Source organism: Malus sylvestris, chromosome 15 (assembly GCF_916048215.2).
Source record: "Malus sylvestris chromosome 15, drMalSylv7.2, whole genome shotgun sequence".
Lineage (NCBI taxonomy): Eukaryota > Viridiplantae > Streptophyta > Magnoliopsida > Rosales > Rosaceae > Malus > Malus sylvestris.
In genome coordinates, this window is record NC_062274.1 from 14,343,412 (window position 1) to 14,352,901 (window position 9,490).

General features: G+C 35.2%; 1 long non-coding RNA gene across 1 annotated transcript; it reads left to right on the top strand.

Annotated features, from left to right (window-relative positions):
• Window positions 1–3,219: 3,219 nt before the first annotated feature.
• LOC126605320 (uncharacterized) lies at window positions 3,220–3,817 on the top strand. Its single transcript, XR_007616913.1, has 2 exons — window positions 3,220–3,495; window positions 3,586–3,817. It is a non-coding gene; the product is annotated as an uncharacterized LOC126605320 (long non-coding RNA).
• The last annotated feature ends 5,673 nt before the right edge of the window (window positions 3,818–9,490 follow it).

Sequence of the window (9,490 nt, forward strand, 5' to 3'; positions counted from 1 at the left end):
TTGATGCTTAATTTAAATTCTACAATAAATAGATCATATAATTTAGAATACATATGGAGAAAATTGGACCATTAAATTAAAAATAAAACCATTGAGAAAAAAAGTGTATAACTTAATATAGTATTCTATGATAAAGAAATAATTTGCATGCCTTTGTTAAATCATAACATTTGTCATTGACATTGAACAAAGTATAACCACATCACTTCCGCAACTAAATTTTCAGATAAAAAAAAAACACAATCACAATGAGAGCTTATCCCACAATTTCATCATCTTCGTCATCATTTTGGTTGGCTTGAATACCCCCATGTGCCTCTTCTTCTTGGTATGGCTCATCATCATCATCATTTTGGGTATTAAAATATTACATACACGAAACCGTATTTTCGACAAAAAAAAAACACAAAACCATATTAAAATAGTATTCCTTCAAAACGACAGATTCAACAAACACTTGGAGTTTATTTTATACTTTCATTAAGTTGAACATAATAATTTGTGGTGTCCACTAGTGCAAATATTTTAAATTGAAGATCGAATTCATTCATCATAGTCTTATAGGGTTGAGGAGTGTATTTGTAAAAAATCATCAAAATCGGAGTTAAGATCACCGTTAAATCGTGAGTTTGCGTTTATAACCGTCAAAAGGTCTCGTCTCGTTACCTAATATCTGAATGTCCGTTTTTTGCAATTTTTTACGTATGTGATCTTGAAGCATATAGAAACAAGTTTGACGGTTGGATCGTTGGAACTAGTTTTGTAGAATGTGTATTCCTTCAAAACGACAAATTCAACAAACACTTGGTGTTTATTTTATACTTTCATTAAGTTGAACATAATAATTTGTGGTGTCCACTAGTGCAAATATTTTAAATTGAAGATCGAATTCATTCATCATAGTCTTATAGGGTTGAGGAGTGTATTTGTAAAAAATCATCAAAATCGGAGTTAAGATCACCGTTAAATCGTGAGTTTGCGTTTATAACCGTCAAAAGGTCTCGTCTCGTTACCTAATATCTGAATTTCCGTTTTTACAATTTTTTACGTATGTGATCTTGAAGCATATAGAAACAAGTTTGACGGTTGGATCGTTGGAACTAGTTTTGTAGAATGTGTATTCCTTCAAAACGACAGATTCAACAAACACTTGGAGTTTATTTTATACTTTCATTAAGTTGAACATAATAATTTGTGGTGTCCACTAGTGCAAATATTTTAAATTGAAGATCGAATTCATTCATCATAGTCTTATAGGGTTGAGGAGTGTATTTGTAAAAAATCATCAAAATCGGAGTTAAGATCACCGTTAAATCGTGAGTTTGCGTTTATAACCGTCAAAAGGTCTCGTCTCGTTACCTAATATCTGAATGTCCGTTTTTTGCAATTTTTTACGTATGTGATCTTGAAGCATATAGAAACAAGATTGACGGTTGGATCGTTGAAACTAGTTTTGTAGAATGTGTATTCCTTCAAAACGACAGATTCAACAAACACTTGGAGTTTATTTTATACTTTCATTAAGTTGAACATAATAATTTGTGGTGTCCACTAGTGCAAATATTTTAAATTGAAGATCAAATTCATTCAACATACTCTTATAAGGTTGAGGATTGTATTTGTAAAAAATCATCAAAATCGGAGTTAAGATCACCGTTAAATCGTGAGTTTGTGTTTATAACCGTCAAAAGGTCTCGTCTCGTTACCTAATATCTGAATGTCCATTTTTTGCAATTTTTTACGTATGTGATCTTGAAGCATATAGAAACAAGTTTGACGGTTAGATCATTCAAATTAATTTTCCAGACTGCAAATATTAATTTTTGATAATGTTCAGGGTTTTGGCTTTTTTCCTTAAATGAATGGTATGGAACAATATTATTTTATATTTTAAAAAAAATGTTTGTAGAATTTAGTGTTTTGCCATTTCCCAAAAATAAATTTGGCTTCCCTCCTCTTTTTCCCACAATTCCTAAACTCTTGTTTTTATGTAAGTTTGACGGTTTGGTTTTTTTCCAAATTAATTAGGGTTTTGGCATGTCCCTCCCTTTTCTCCCACAATTTCCAAAAAAATTTCCTAAAATTTGTTCCGCCCACAGCCAAAAAAAAAAAAGGAGGGAAACTACACTCTTGATTAGATTAGGGTTGCATCTATGCCATTATTTATATTAATGCCTCCAACCTTCAAAGGAGGCAACAAAAACTCTCCATAATCAATATTCAAAGTGCACAACCGTGAGCATACAGGTAACCCTAAAGTCATCTTGTTTGTCTAGTTCGTCCAGTTTAGGTTTTGTGACAATGAGTTCTCCTTGTGCCAATTTTAAGTTTAGGGTTTATGTATATATTAAATTTCAATTTTATTCATTTTTCATGGCTGCTGGGATTTTCTAACAATTAGGGTTTATGTATATATTTTGCCTTCTGCCATTGAAACCCTAATTCTAGTCGATTTTATTTTAGCTTTCATGGTTTCGTTTTTTCATTTTTCTATCTTTCGGTACTATTGGCATCTAATTTTCTTGTATTTGTATGATTGATAGATATGGCAAAAAAGGGAAGGAGCCAAAAAAATTCATCAAGCACACGTCGTCTGTCATCTAGACTCTCTTTAAACCAACATGATACCACCACTGAACTACATGACAATGAAATGCAAGAGACCCAACATGCAAATATACAAGGTAATTTTATATGTGGATTTTTAATTTATATGTACAAAAAGAAAAGCTACAATGGGATTTTGTCTTTGCCTAATCAAGTCTGGGTTCTTGGCCATCAGAAATTATTTTTGATTTTGTCTAAACTACATGTCAATTTCACTGGCATGGAAAAGAATAGTATAAGACCCATGGAATCATCCTAGAATTTTTTTTTTCGGAAGACATCCATGTTTCTAGCACATTTCCATACCGTCATTCTTGCATAGTTAAAATTTATTTAACGAACTTTTTTTTTTTTAATCTTAATAGCTTGATCATAGTGGAATTGAACCTAGCCCCGATTGATTGTTTCAAAAAATTCCATGTGAGTAAGCGTAAGAGTGAAGGTGAAGAAACTTGGGCAAGTGAAAAGGCTAAAGAACTTTATGTATGTTATCATAATTTCAATCTTTTTTTTACATGATATTGTGTGTATTACCTATGCTTACATATTACAATTTTATTGAAGGAAAAAATGGACAACAAAAAGAATACTGCTATGGAAGAACAAAATGAAGTAAATGATTGGGTTATATACAAGGGGGTGATTGGTGGCCCAAGTCATGGTCGTCTTCTTGGTGTAGGTGTTGGCTTTAGTACTAAAGATGCATATCCCTCAAATAGCCAAAGTTGTAATAAACGTATGTGCTTAGAACGTGAAGAAAGCCATGAGCAATTGAAGGACCAAGTCCACACTTTAACAGATAAGTTGAATTCTTTGCAAGAATTAGTTGAAAGATTGATGCCAAACAACTCAAATAATTATGCGCGCTCAGGACCATCTGCTTCTATGGTAAATTGTTTTATTTCATTTTTATTGTTTGTCTTACTGTTGAATAATATATTATTTCTTTACTTACTCTCTTTATTGTTTGTTTGACAGGAGAATGTTGAAAGTTGGTCAGATGCTTAACATGAAGATTAGTAGTGCATCATACTTTCATTTTGATATTATCAAATATCTGAACTTGTTAGGTTTTATACGTGGGATATTGTTCTTTTTGTATTTTTTTCCAATTTAACTATTGTCCATTTTCTTTTTTAAATAATTTTATGAATAATCTTGCTTGGATATTGAGAAATTTAATACAATGGTTTGGTTAATTTATTAGTAACGATTACATACCTATTTTTATCATATTTTAATTTCAATATATAATTTAATTATAAATAGAATAATAGCTTTTTCGATTGTAAATTTCTCTCGTTAATGTGCACATTTCTAACAAAGACGCTCATATAGGAAAAACCCATTTTCAACCAAATATTGGTTATGAAAAAATTTGCGACGACTAAATATGGTCATTAATATTTATTTCCAATGAAGCTTCACCGTCAGAAATATATATTACCGATGAAACTTCACCATTGCAAATATATATATTCGACGAGTCTTCATTGTCGAAAATATATATATTCCCGACGAAGCTTGCCATTGCAAATATGTATTACTGACAAAACTTCACCGTTGGAAGTACATATTTTCGACGATGCTTGATCATAGCAAATATGTTTTTGTGCCTATTTCTGTCAAGCCGTTATGTATTTTCGACAACCTTGTATGGTCGGTAATTGTAATTGCGATGATTGTGCACTCTCGTAAAAAAATATGATTTTGTTGGAAAAAGATTTTTTGACACAATTGTTTGGTCGGAAAAACGTGATCGCAAAAAACATTTGTCGTCACTTGAAAAGTAATTTCGACAACTTTATAAGTATTTGCGACCAAAATTCCATGTCGAAAATAAAATAAGTTTGCCATTTTGAACATTCATTTCCAACATAAAAATAACTATTAACAACGAGTCATGTGTGTCGAAAATGCATTAATTCCAACGCTCAGCGAGGGCTTTTTCCCGTCGGAAATAAGTATTTGCGACGGCAAAATGCCTTTTCCAACGGTATTTGACCCTCGCTAATGACACTTTGTTTTGTAGTGCGTGTACACTATCAAACAACATATAATCAAATCAAACATATTTCAGACAACATATAATTACTTACAAATATGTTCTAAGAGCAATTGGTAGACAAAGTTTTGAGCACCATGTAATTTGTATTCATTACACTAGCTATATAAAACATGATCTCAAACAATTTAACTATCCCATATGATCTCTTTCATGTATCAGTTAATTATATATCTTATTCATTGAACTCAAAATTATATATCTTACAGCTCAGATTGGATCGTCATCCCCAAACAAACAAAACCCAAATTCAAGACAAAGTTTGTCATTCACATACATATTGAAATTGATCCACAAACTGATCCACAAGCAACATCAATTTGAAATCCACATAAGCAAAGCCGTATAAAACCCAAATACAAAACTTAGAGCAGATTTTAACAATAGAACAAAAGAATAACACTCACATAGCAAATGAAGAAAGATTAGTTGAGAAGTCACACGACTAGGTACAGGGGAGCCTCCAAATGATCTAACTGCATCTAGTAACCCACATAAAAAATATCTCAGATATCCGGTCAAACAATCGCATAACAAGTTACAAATCATTAAACAAAATACCAACAAATCCAATTCACAGTTTTTATCTTGAAGTTTCGGTTTTTCTCCTTTTACTCATGTGACTGATAATATATGTTTGTGATTAACAGGCTGGATGTGTATATCCATGATTATCTAGTGAAGCGGGATTTAAAAGCCTCTGCACAAGCTTTCTAAGCAGAAGGAAAAATATCCTCAGATCCCGTTGGGAAGCACATAAATGTTGACCTAAGGGGTACAAAAATATTTGAGTAATGGAAATTATCTTTCTTATTACTTTTTAAATGAGTTTTTTTTTTACTTTGCTGAACAACCTGAACTTGCATTTTGATTTTGCTTTTGGCTATTATTAATGGTTGAGAAATGGGTTTTACAGAATGATGGTCGGTTTTCTGGGATATATTCATTGCTATGACTAATCAGAAGCATTCAGAGGTGCATCATCTTACATTGAGAATGGAAAACCAGTGGAACTCAACCATATTCCTAATCTCAAATATGAGAAAAGATAGAGAAAATACCAACGAGGGAGGACAGAGGATGAAAAGACGAAGAGTCGTGAGTTGTCCCGGAAGAGGGATGATGAGGGCCGTCGTAGAGAGTGGAGGTTGTGGCTGCCTGAGGATCGCTGATATTTTGGATGAGAGGTTGTGAAGAGTGACTCAGTGAGGGTCGGCTGTGAAATGGGAGAATGGGGTGTGAGGGTGAGGCCGTGTGAGTGAGGTGAAGGTGAGGTGAGTGAGTGAGAGTGAAACCTATTTGGGATGGGATCATATGCTTTGCAACTTGGTGAAACTATTTTTTCAACCTATTATACCATGACATGTGTGCATATATATATAATAATTTATTTATTATTAATAAAACGGTTCAGTTCGGTTCCGGCCGGTTCTTGTACATTCGAAATCGGAACCGGAACCGGTTTGAACGGTTCGGTTCAGTTTTTTACTCAAAGTTGAATTTTCCGGTCAACACGGTTCTTTTCGGTTTTTTTTCATACAGTTCGATTCGGTTTTGCGGTTTAGCGGTTTTTATGCCCACCCCTAAACAAAAGGATCCAAAACAATGGACAATATTATTCTTCTGTTGAATTTTAATTTCTTCTTTTTTACCTACTAGATTTGTCACATTTTGTGTTTTGTTTTAATTTCAGTTGCATTTCAAACGTTATGTAATTAATATCACAATGTTTAATTATTTGAGTTACTAACCCTTCTTTGTGAAAAAGTGACAAAATTACTTTGCTTAAAATGAAAATGCTATTCTTACTATCTATTTATAACATGATTTGTATCAAATATCTAATAGAGATGAAGTCCACGTATGTTGTGAATCCTATCTCTATTAGAGGAATGATACAAATAATGCTACAAATAAATGATAAGTGTAATACAACCACAACAAGTGGCTTAGTTGTAAGAGCCTGGATTGCGGTTCTCTAATAAACAAAAAAATATTGGAGGTCCCAGATTCAATGTTCCGAGCTGGTGAATCTGATAAGTGAAATACTTTGCTTAAAATGACAATTAACATTTTTTTTAAAGAAGAGAGAAGAAACATTTTGAATCATATATATCACGTGCTTAATTATCCCAAATGCCTTATTATTATTGAGCTCTGGATTAAGCTAATGGCAGATGCCACGTCGCTCTTTGGGCTCTTTTTGTTGTTTTTATCCACACCAGGTTTTGATTTAAAATTAATCAAGAAATGGACATATTAATCTAGTTACATAGTCTCCAAGGGACATGTGTCACCCTCTTGTTCATGCTCTAGCCTATACAAAGCCTCCCCATACATTTTGTCCACTAAAACTAATCAAAACTTTGGACAACAAGTATATTCCCATAGTTGAGCCCATCATAGCATCTAGTTAGTGACAATGTCTTTTGTTGATGCACAAAATCAGTGGGGACTTTGGTACAACAGAAAATGTTAAGTTTGAGACCTTCGCTAGATTGCTCCGGTCATTAGTGTGGATAAATATGTAAATGGATAGAGACATGGAAGCAAACACAAGATGTACGTGGTTTACCCAGATTGGCTACGTCCACGGAGTAGAGAAGTTCTCATTAATTGTGAAGGGTTTACACAAGTACATAGGTTCAAGCTCTTCTTTAGTGAGTACTAGTGAATGATTTAGTACAAATGACATTAGGAAATATTGTGAGAGAATGATCTCTATTTATAGAAGAGAGTTTCAAGTTTCATTGTGACATTGACACGTGTCGTGTTATGATTGGCTTCTGATGTTGACACGTGTCGCGCTATGATTGGCTTTTGATGTCGACACGTGTCGCACTGTGATTGGCCTCCTGGTTGGAGGGAAATTCTTCTGGGTCCTTGACGGTATAACGTTGACCGATACTCAGTAGTTTCAGGATTGGTCAAGTATGGTACAAACAGTGCTCCCCTAAGTTCCCGAGTGAGGGAAGCTCATCGGTTAGGGACTTGCAAGATCCACGCCATTGAGTAATCACAAAACTTCTAAGTACCAAAGTGTGGTACCATTTTCACTTGTCTTATCTGTCTCATACGTAGATGTGACATCTTTTCTGGAAGTACTTTTCCTCCATCCAGGGGTGTTATCTTTAACCGAAAAAGATGCACAAGGTAATGTATCAATTTCACTTGAAGCTTACTTGTAGTTTCGAGCTTGGTCAAGTGTAATACAAACCCTATAGTAGGAGTCCCCCAAGTCGCCGAGCTAGGAGATTTGCTGAAGGAGGTAACAGACAAGGTAAGCAATCAGACTTCCAAGCAAGCAACCTAGATCGGAGGTTCGACTTCGGCTTTCAGTTGATTGTTCTCATTCTCCTTATGTCGTAAATAGCACCAAGGATAAAGAGAAGCAAATGAAGAAGAGATGATATGAGATACTTTTGCTTTTGAAGAGTAACTTTCCACAGGCTTATTCTTGAACTGGGCTGGAGGGTTTTCTGGTTTCCTCCAGAGTATAAGGCCGACTCAAGAATTTGAGGGTCAAAACAAGTCTATCAAATCTAGAGTACGTTCAACCCTGATGATATGGGATACTTTTACTTTTGACAAAGTAGTGGATGTATCGGCACGTGTTCTGTTACGCTTGTCTCCACATGCTTCTTTGTATCCTTCTCACTTGCCCTATCTGTTTCTCAGGCAGATGTGGTATCTTCTCTGGAAGCATAAGATGTTGAAGATGAGTACTCGAGAGCAATGCCAGGTAAGTAATCAGGCAAGGGGTTCCAGGCAGTCAGTTCCTGACTGGAAGCTTGATTCCAAATGCTGACTGATTGCTCTCTTTCTCCTTATCTTGCAGGTAAGAACAAGGCCAAAGGAAAAGACAGGGAAAAAGCATGATATGTGATACTCTTGCTTTTAACCTTAATGATATGAGATACTCTTGCTCTGGTGTGGCTTGTTTGCAGAGGTATTATCGGGAGGAAAAGAAGCTGAGTATTTCGAGAGACTTTACTGAGAGTGCCCTCTCGGATGTGAAGAAAAGTTGAGCATTTTTTTTATTTGCAGGTTTGCTTGGCTGTGGAGGATGGAGGTCGACATATATAGGAATCTCCCTAACAACAAGTAGTAGTGCTATTCCTTTACCCTTCTTGGTCATAGCAATGTAGTGGGAGCTGCAAGCTTCACGTGTTTTAACTTTGTCAGAGCACTTTGAAAAAGTGGTCTGTGGTATCTGGAAAGCTGATGTTGCGTGTGAAGATTGTAGATAAGCTTTATCCAAGGAAATCTAGCTCTCAAAGTTCTGAGAGCGGTGCCTCTTCAATTTTCGAACAAGCAATCTTGTCGGGGATCTGGCTCTCGAGATTCAGAGAACTGTGCCTCTTCGATTTTTGAGAAAGCAATCATGTTGGGAGTCTGGCTCTTGAGATTCGAAGAGTGGTGCCTCTTTGATTTTTGAGAAAGTAATCCTGTTGGGAGTCTGGCTCTCGAGATTCGGAGGGCGGTGCCTCTTCGATTTTTGAGCAAGTAATAATGCTATTCTTTTACCCTTCTTGGTCATAGCAATATAGTGGGAGCTGCAAGCTTCACATGTTTTAACTTTGTCAGAGCGCTTTGAAAAAGTGGTCTGTGGTATTTGGAAAGCTGATGTTGCGTGTGAAGATTGTTGACAAGCTTTATCCAAGGAAATCTGGCTCTCGAAGTTCGGAGAGTGGTGCCCTTTCGTTTTTCGAACAAGCAATCTTATCGGGGATCTGACTCTCGAGATTCAGAGAATGGTGCCTCTTCAATTTTTGAGAAAGCAATCCTATTAGGAGTCTGGCTCTCGAGATTCGGAAA